Source organism: Scleropages formosus, chromosome 9 (assembly GCF_900964775.1).
Source record: "Scleropages formosus chromosome 9, fSclFor1.1, whole genome shotgun sequence".
Lineage (NCBI taxonomy): Eukaryota > Metazoa > Chordata > Actinopteri > Osteoglossiformes > Osteoglossidae > Scleropages > Scleropages formosus.
Genome location: NC_041814.1, coordinates 16,793,873 through 16,804,638, shown reverse-complemented (window position 1 = coordinate 16,804,638; position 10,766 = coordinate 16,793,873).

Here is a 10,766-nt window from a genome sequence, read left to right as displayed (position 1 = left end):
GGGGTTCGAGTCTCGCTTGGGGTGCCTTGTGACGGACTGGCGTCCCGTCCTGGGTGTGTCCCCTCCCCCTCCAGCCTTACGCCCTGTGTTGCCGGGTAGGCTCCGGTTCCCCGTGACCCCGTATGGGACGAGCGGTTCTGAAAATGTGTGTGTGTGTGTGTGTATTATTATTATTATTATTATTATTATTATTATTACAACAACAAGTATCCCTCGATTTCCAAAACTAATTTGTTTCAGAAATGCATGTATTGAATTTTCGGATACCGAGAATCTTTTTTCGATGATTTTAGTTTGGAAAAATAATAATGTGTTCTCAGCCCATGTGAAACCTTATCTACTTCCCCATATATCACTCAAACATTGCAACACATCTACTATGTACAACACACTTTTTCTGTGTTGTTGGCAGGCTCAGGGCATGGAAGAAAAGCAACGCAAACTTTATTGTGCAGCAGCAGGGTAAAACAGCAGTATTCACCAAGCACATGCATGCCCAGCCTAAGATCTGAAACACACAGAACAACACTGGGACCAACAATTCCAACATGACTAACCAAGACTGTTTCCTGTTCAACAATGTACACACAAACTCTGTTGTCTCCCATTCATTCCACTGAAGAGCAACTGATGCTGCTTTCGCCTGCCTCACAGAAACATTCAGCAGCTACTATCATCGCTTCAACACTGAAAGGGTGCCAGTGTAGAGGCTACAACTGCTGCCTTTTGATGCGAAGGTTGCTAATTTGTAGCACCCTTGAGCAAGGTACTTTTCCTAAATAGCTTCACTAAAATCATTCATTTGTATAAAAGACTACATCGTTGCATGGAGCTTAACAGTGTCTTTGGATAAAAGCATCAGCTAAATGACTAAATTTAAACACAATGCCCAGTATGGGTATAGACTCCCCAGTGGATTTTCCTACATTTTCCATAATGAAACAGTTTTACACTCCTCACACACGAACAGACAGAGAGATCTGGATGCAGATATGTTGATCACTTCATTATTATGAAACACTTAATGAGGCAATTAATGGGTTTGGTTCAATTCAGTAGTTTTTTTGGACTTTGGATAAGTTTGGTGATAGATATTTTTTGTTCTGTAAATCGTAGACTGGGTTTCAAAAACCAAGAGCCATTAAACCAAAATTTAAGAATAAAGTTCATAATTAAGGGGGCATGGTGGCATAGCAGGTTTGGCCAGTGCCTGCTCTCTGGTGAGTCTGGGGTTCGAGTCCTGCTTGAGGTGCTTTGTGATGGACTGGTGTCCCATCTGGGGTATGTCCCCTCACGCCCTGTGTTGCTAGGGTAGGCTCCAGTTTGCCACGAGACCAATTGGGACAAGCGGTTTCTTACTGTGTGAGTTTGCAAATTGAGGGATGCCTGCATTACTTTTTAGGGGACAATGAATATATAAAGACATACACTGAACATGTATTGTTGAATTTAACAGTATCAATTTTAGTATACAAGAACACAGAGATGTCAATTGATTTCTTCAGGTAATTAAAGCCTACAAATCAATTTTACTTTCAAAGCAAAAATACCTTCTAATCCTTTTTTTGATCTCATGGTATTTTACCAAATCTCTACAAACCCTTTCAGCTTAACACGAAGAAACAGTTTCTCCAATCTGACAATGCAACAAGAATGTCTGTATACAACGACTTCCCTGGCTGCCTGTCTTAAAATGAGTTACCTCTGTTAGAATTTTATTATCTACTTTAGAATCCTTGTTGGGATTAATACCAATTAACAGTTTTACCCATTGTTTTTCCCTATACATATTTCTAAAAATGTTGCTATTTCCCTAAAATTGCTATAAACTGTCATCATAGCACTTTTGCAATAACATATGTTGTAATGCTAATAGAGTAGCCTAATGACATGAAACATTTCCTTCTACTCAGTTTGTTATTAATTGGTCTAAAACCCCAAATTTTCCTTCTCTAGCATCTTAGCTTTGATGTGATATGCCAGTTCCCTCATGATTATTCATAGTTATGTGCCTGAATGACAGCTGGCATCTTGGAGCAACTGGCAAATCACTTTCTGGCATCAGCATAGCTGCTATTTAGAGGGCAGCCCAGTGGCGCACTGGAGAATAGAGACAAACAAAACTAAATGTAAAACAAAATCATATTAAAGTCCAAATGGATGAGACATGTTCTTTTTCACTGTGCTTTTAAAGGAACTCACTGGCCTAAAATACAATCTCAAGCTAAGAAAGGCAAATTCTATACATTGTAGAATTATTAAAACTAGAAAAAGTTCAACTTTCAAGTTTACTGTCAGGTTTTAATGATAAATTCTAGATGATGCTCCCAAACTTGTCTGCAAAGCCACAAAAACTATTGCACTGTTAAATGTACACGTGCAGAACTTGGTGCTTTATTAAAAATATCAAAGAAAGATATTACACATTGTATGGAAAAAGATTAACTACAATTGCTGCAGGCTTATTGATGCTGAATAGACTCATGACCCTTCAATATATCCTGACAAAAATAATCCAAAATGTGAAATGAATGTCTTTCTTATTTCATTTATGTAGCACATGGTATTAATAATTACAACTCTTACAAAAAATCTTATTTAAAAAAATCTTGTAGGAGCATGGTATCCTATAAAGCATTACACTGAGCACTGTTACATAATACAGACATGTGAATATAGTTAGCTGTATGATAGTGCATCTAAATCACCACATACAATGTCACAATGTATGCTATATTTAGAATAAAAAATGTGTACATTATTCCTCACTTGGTGTTTTCAATTGAATTCCCTCTGTGGAATCACCCCATTAAGCAAATTCCCATTGTGAGGGGGCTGAATAAAAAACAAAGAAATGTATGACAAAGATGATACCAACATTTTTTAAAATATTAGCAACAAAATTCTATTTTCAGCTTTTATTTAAAGTTAGTATCTTCATTTTTTCATCCATTACCAATAACCACTTGTTCATTGTAGAGTCACAGAAGTCAGGACCATATACAGGAGGCACAGACATGAGGCTGGACACAACCGGGACAAATTAAGATGACACTATGATAATTTTCCTCACAGATGTTTATAAATTAAAGAATAAAATTTACAAAATCACCATTATGCAGTTCACTCTCCCATGCACATAAACACCACATTGTTTGAGTCACTTTGTACTGCTATTAAACAAAGTTTGATCCCCACTCAGGGGGGTGCAGTGGCGCAGTGGGTTGGACCAGGTCCTGCTCTCTGGTGGGTCTGGGGTTCGAGTCCTGCTTGGGGTGCCCTGCGGTGGACTGGTGTCCTGCCCTGGGTGTGTCCCACCCCCCAGCCTTATGCCCTGAGTTGCCGGGTGGGCTCCGGTTCCCTGCAACCCTGTATGGGACAAGCGGTTCAGAAAGTGTGTGTGTGATCCCCACTCCTGCTGTAGTACCTTCAAGCAAGCTACTTAGTCTAAACTGATGCAGTAAAAAAATCATCTGGCTGTATGAACGTTGTAGGTAATTTAACACTGGAAGACATTTTAGAGAAAAGTGTCAACTAAATGTACTCATGGAATAATCTGTGACTTGCCTATCATCAAAAATGCTTTTGTTGTGAATCAAGCCCAACTTGCATGAAATGGACCCAAATAGAGTAGGGATGTGGGACTAAATTAGGCTTATGCAGTGTTTACAGCTGGAAACGAGATGGTGGAGTTCATAACGGATAATTAAACTTTCCAGGTGGTGCCCTGACTTCTGAGCCCAGTTGTTTTTGTATATTAAGGACTCTGAATATGCATATTCATAAGACAGTGTAGTGGCATTACATACTGGGATTAATAATTTTAAAATCATCTTTGAAAAATTTGCAACACAAAGTGAATCTGATACATAATTTTTATTCATATTCAAATGGAATACAAATTCACCCTTTAGACAACAGTTAAATTCATTAGTTGCATGTGCCATACTGTATACAGTATAATATTTTCATAATCTATGACATTCCCTCTTTAATAATACTTTGAAACACCAAGCAGGGCTATCTCAGCTAAAAGAGCTTTTGCTCCCCTGAACATCAACATAAAGAATTTTTAGTTATTCTTTGGCTGTCAAGATCTAAATATGACTTTGTCAAATGTAAAAAAGTAAGTTTTATGAAAATACAAGAATCTCGGGAGCATCTTGGTGCACTAGAGTGAAATATATTCTGTTAATGAACTTATGTTCCTTGATGCTGAAGGTGTTGACATTAGAATTTTAAATTGGAATTTTAAATGTATTAGGACTAGTTTGAAGATGTTATTTGCATTAATACAAACCTACAATATTTAAAAAATATATTGAATATTCTACTTAATTACTACTATAAATACTTTTACGATTGTTCTAAAAGCTCATATTTAAGCTTTTACATGACTGTAGAGTTAAAACAGTTATAAACATTTGTGCATCATACCAAGATAGATATATTAATATAAACATAAAATATTTATGTCAAATATATTAAGATACTCTTGTTTTTAAGGCATATATGACCTCCAGATGTAAAAAGGAAGACTGCCAAAATTGAAATGACACCAGATTCTTTCATTCTTTTTTTTTTTACTATTTTTCACAATGTCTACATCTTAGCATCTGTTTGTAGTACTCTTCAAGAAGCAAAGATAAGTAATGGATGTCAGCTGTAGTTTAAAAGAGAAGTGTTTCAAAATTCTATTTATCTCTTTTTATTCTGTTGCTTGAAATTTAATATAAGATGTGCACTGCAAGTCCCTGTTACAGTAAAACTGAAAAACAAGCTCTATATTCAGAAGGAGTCTTGGAAATTCTGCTGCCCTGGGCAGAAGTCACCCTTTTTATTCCTATCCAGCCTACTCTGAAACAGAATAAAGCACACAATTTTCAGATTGGACTTCAATTTCCATTATGACTTCAGAAATGTATCTGTTCTCCTGGAGTAACACAGTTAATTCTTATGAAAAGTGTCTAGCCAGCTACCAAACCTAACTTAGTGTTAAGTGACTTAACAGTGGTCCTACAGGACATGAGGCTGGAGGGGGTGAGGACACACCCAGGATGGGATGCCAGTCCATCACAAGGCACCCCAAGCAGGACTTGAACCCCAGACCCACAGGAGAGCAGAACCTGGTTCAACCCACTGCACCACCGCACCCTCCATCCCAGAAATATCTGTGTATAAATTATTTAACCAATAAAATGTATCTTTTTTACCAATAAAATTTCATGTATAGGTCATATTGTTTGTTTATAGTTCTATTAGTTGTTAATGTAGTGAGAATGTCTGCTAAAATGAAGTAACATAAAATTAAGTAACGTGATATGCATTGATCTTTTCTGTTACTGAAAACTAATAGACGTGACTGAGCCACTGATTTGTAGCTTCTGAGGTTGTGGAAAGGAGTTAAAGTTTATGAAAGTACATTTTACTGGGGTACTATTATAGTGGAGTTGACCTGAGATGCTAGTAGCATTGAATTGAGGTATTATGATGATGATGCAGCTGTGGAGTTTACTTACTTTCGACAATGTGAAACAAACTCATCTGAGCAGAGGTGACTCAGCTTGAAGTAGCCACCATTTCAAATTTTTTTTACTAACTAAGTTAGGGCTGAATTTTACTTCAGTTCATGAATTTCCTGGCAAGGTAGAGAAAGTGGTGGTGTACAAGAAGAATCTTTTAAGGATTCCTAACTGTGACAGTGAAATTTTTTGCAAAAGCCACAGATTTGAGTGCCTACTAAAGACCTGTTATTATCAATTTAGGCATAAAGAAACAAATTAAATACTCAAAACGGTGAAACTCAAGGATGAAAACATTTTACATTCATAAGGCTTTCCTATCTGTGGGAGACATGAAAGACAGTCGTGACCGAAAACTCAGTTAAAAGGTAACTCTCTTCAATCAATAAATCAATATTCAGCTTTATTGCTTTAAAGGACAAAAGGATTTGTTGGGAGATCAGTGGAATCTCTGCAGAGGCTTTACAGCACAAACAAGTTGCGTTTTGTCTTTCCCATACATCAGTGTCAGTTTATTAAAGATGTTTTCTACATAAAGTAGAACAAGGTGGTTTGTCATTAACTGTACACTTTTAGAAAATACACACGTGGTGTTACACTTATTTACCTTTTATTTGACTTGACACCCTAATGAGTCGCTCATACATGACTCTACACATCTGTTCAACAACTTTTGTCTTGTAAATGCCTGATACAGATACCAAATTTTTTGCAATGTAGCACACCATTTATCATTTTTTGCATCCTTAGCACTTTTGCCTGACATTTTTAAGACATAAATGTCCTTCCGGAAGGCAGCCTGTCATGGCACACCCATCTGCTGACATCTAGCAGACACATCTGAGTACTGGTATGCAAAACAAGCTAATCTGTACAGTTTAGGAACTGGGCAATCAGTCAGTGTTTACTCGATGTCAATGTTTTAACAATGATTCATAACTTAAAATTCTTTTTATTTTTTCTGAGACAACGGATGGGAGTGATTTATGAATTCAACAGGAAAGATTTTGAAAAATATACGTATATAAAGGGGTTTAGCAGTGCATTGAAAGGCATTTATGAACTCACATTGAGTCGCACAATTAGATTAGACAACTAATTGGTTTATTAATGTATTAATTTATTGCAAATTAATTACATTAGACAATTTAGAGTCACTAATTCAGCCAAGCAGAAAGTCTTTGTTCTGTGGGAGGATACCAGAGTATCCAGAGGAATGGCAGACAACACACGTTCAGAACAAAACTGCTTCTATCAAGTTAAAGACTGGTTACACCCTACAAGACCATGGATGGAACTGACACTTACAAAACTTCATTACAACCCAACCAGACGGCTACACTCCACCTCTGACCATTCCGTAATCCAACGCCCAAAGGTTCTCGGTTCTGGCTCCAGTGTGGTGGAATAATTGCTCCAAAATTTCAGCAAGAGACTCAAAACACACCTCTTTCAGACTCACTGCTCTGTAGATCTCCTACGTACTCTGGAAATTTTAATTGTATTATTTATCACTAAGGGGGGTGCGGTGGCGCAGTGGGTTGGACCACAGTCCTGCTGTCCGGTGGGTCTGGGGTTCGAGTCCCGCTTGGGGTACCTTGCGACGGACTGGCGTCCCGTCCTGGGTGTGTCCCCTCCCCCTCCGGCCTTACGCCCTGTGTTGCCGGGTAGGTTCCGGTTCCCCGTGACCCCGTATGGGACAAGCGGCTCTGAGGATGTGTGTGTGTGTGTGTGTGTATTTATCACTATTTCTCACAATTACCTTTCTATCAGTCCTATATGCAGCTACTCTTGTAATATAATTGTTAATGTTATCTGTTTTAAATTTTGCATTCTCTGCAAATTCTTTAGGCAGCTACCTTTGTAATGTACGTAGGTTAAAAGGCAGTATCAGAAAAAACTGACTGTACTTTTAGAATCACGTCTGCATCTACAGTATATGTTTCTGTCTACTGGCAAAATGTACTTTTGTTCTCTTTGAGTTGTGTGCCCCATAGTAGACATACGTTTGCTAAATGAATAAATGTAAATGTAAATGTAGAATGGAATACATTCTGCTAACTTTGTACTGTACTCAGTTGTTTTTGGCCTGTGGTACTCATAATGCAGCTGGATTCATGGACTTCAGCATGACAGATAGTTTCTCATGTCCTACCACAGATTGTCCCTAGCAGTCATTACGTTCGTAGCAGAAACAAGGAATGATCCTGTAAACCCAGCTTCCTCAGTGGCCTTAGCCATAGATTTAGTTGTGACTCCAGCTAAGTTATACAATGACCAACTCATCTGAAATTACAATTATAGTCAAATGAGTGTATTATTATACCAGAACAGTCAGTCAGTTTTAACTAACCATACTGATCTGAGGATGTTTGCCCCATCTCCTTAACTTTGAGTCACTGTCATTTCAGCACAGACAAAATAAACACACCAGTCTTAATTTCTGATGGCTCTGTATCTGTTACTAAAGTAGATGGCTTTCTTAGTGTGCAGGAGCTTATACAAAAGAGAATGCTTACCATTAGCTCTTTTTCATTTCCTTACATTTTATGAACTCTTACCGTCAAATTTCTATGAAAAAAATATTATAAACCTAACACGAGTTCTTGAAGTAATTTTAAAAAGACAAGAAAATATCTTACCAACATTGTTTTTATATCTTGCAGAAATATAAATGTAAATTAAAATATTTTCAAATGATTAATTACACGTAAAATACATACAGTAATTAATTTTGAATTAATAGAAATTATAATTAATAAACATTATGTAAGATCTAGGGGGCACGGTGACGCAGCGGGTTTGGCCGGGTCCTGCTCTCTGGTGGGTCTGGGGTTTGAGTCCTACTTGGGATGCCTTGTGACAAACTGGCGTCCTGTCCTGGGTGCATCCCCTCTCCCCAGCCTTGCACCCTGTGTTGCCAGGTTAGGCTCCGGTTCACTGGGACCCTTCTTGGGATAAGTGGCTTCAGACAATGTGTGTGTGTGTGTGTGTGTGTGTGTGTATAAGATACACTACTCTTAACATTTAACATCCACTCTTCCAATGAGAGATGGAATGCAGTTGTATTAAACCAACTGTTTCCATTAAGATGGAATTTACCAAACTTATAGGTGAAGGTGAAAGACCTTCATCTATCATTGCTGCCCAGATTCACATCTTTTACATGACTACTCTGCTAAATTATTTGAAGTTGTTGAAGTAGCAGCAGGAAGTTAATTCATTTTGCAGGGGTCCATGGATTCTTTCTCCACCCTAATCCAGTAGCCTTGCACTCTCTTTTGCAAAATGACTTTGATTTGACCTTTAAATGTAAATTGGAAGCTTACTAGTGAGCCAAAATTTTAATTATTAAATTTGGTCCAAGACTAACACAGAAGAAATGTAAGATGTAAGATCATAGGGGAGTCAGTTAATGATTTTAACTTTCTATAACTGTATTTATTATGATGCATATGTAATATAGTATAATACAGTATAATATAATATAATGCTAGATTTAATAGTTCTAATATATTATAATATATTATTATTATACTGTATATAAGTATGATAGTTTTCGATGACCTATGAAAAACTAAAAAACTACATGCAACAGATTATTTAGAAATTAGTTTTAATTGCATAATAAGTACTAACTTCTGGTAGTATAAGTGTGTAAGTTAGCAAGTAAGAAAGTTAGTTAGTTAGGTGTTCAACAGCTCCCAGACAACCTCTGGACTGGCCAAGGTTGAGGCGTGTGTGGTTAGGGGCAGCGTGTGGCTCCACACCTCATATTGCCAAACGTTGTTTTTAATAATGATTTAAGGAGGGTGAAGATAGATAGCTTTTACTTCTACTATTCACAGTAAATTATGGATTTAATAACTGTGGTTATAGCAACATGCTGCTGGAAAAAACACTCACTGGTCCATAAATAAAGGAATTAATCTTTCTCAAACGACACTGAGCAATGTCCACTGAAGTGTCCATAGAAAGCAATGACTTTAACAGGCATAAGTCTCAAGTGGTGAGCCTTCAGTGAATTACTGTTGAATTCCATTCAGATAATACCTGCATTCCAGCTGCATTAAATTTGGAATTGAGAAAGCTTGAAACAATATTCAGTTACATTGTAGATATGAAAAGTCCTGTAAAAGAACAAAATCCTTAAAAAAACGTGTACTACATTGTATGGAAATGTCAAGTGTTCAACAGTGTGACTCCATTGTAAATTCTGTTTTCACACTCCAAGCCATGATATTGTGTTCTGGTGAATGACTTGTAGACCCTTCAGCAGCAGTATTTAACATTTTTTTATATTAAGATTGTGTGTTTACACAAATCTGGATATTTATAAGAGGGAAATAAATTTTCTGGAAGAATAATTTAGATTAGTGAGAGAAAGCTGAATTTAATGTCTTTACCTGGGACAAAACAAAATGCTTTATTCAGGCAGTAATAAGTAAATGGGAAAAGTTATCTGTTTTCATATTTTCATCTTGACCAGGTTCATTCATGTTTTAAGAACAATATGAAATCTATACAAATATGAGAAAACTAATAGGTATCTAAAGTATTTGTATAGAATCCTGCCTTTTACTAACCTATTCTGGCGATAAAAACATTTGACGACTTTAATTCAGAATATAAAAGGACACTTCTTGAGGTGATTCATCAGGCACATGACATAAAGAAAAATGCACAATAACAGTGTGGTGTAAATAATAGCAAATATTGTTTTCACTTAAGGAGTTACGGATTACAGAAACAATTACTATTGACTGATTAGTTAAAAAAAAATGTTTGATACTATTGATTAACAAAAGATAATACATTTTTATTACAGATTATAAAATAAGTTTGAATCAGCATCCATTTTACTGGGTAGCTGCCCTGCAACAATTTCTAAGTGGATCCTATTCATTATCCATCCTCATTAAGACTCTAAATGCTAGAAGACAAGTTGGTATGTGGATTATATGGATGAGTCAAGGTCTTGGGTCAGCATCTGCACCAACAGTTCTTTGCTGTCAAACTAGAGAATATAAATTATGATATACACTCAGTGGCTACTTTATTAGATACACCTGCTCATTAATGGAGACAGCTGGCTGCTCTGAACAGTGAATCATATGCCTGCAATTCAGTGGGTATAAATTGCATGGGCAGGTTTGAGAAGTTACAGCTGGACTAATCCATAGTATGAATACGATGGGGGAGATCCATGATTCAAGGCATTTTGAACATCGTAAGATTGTCGGT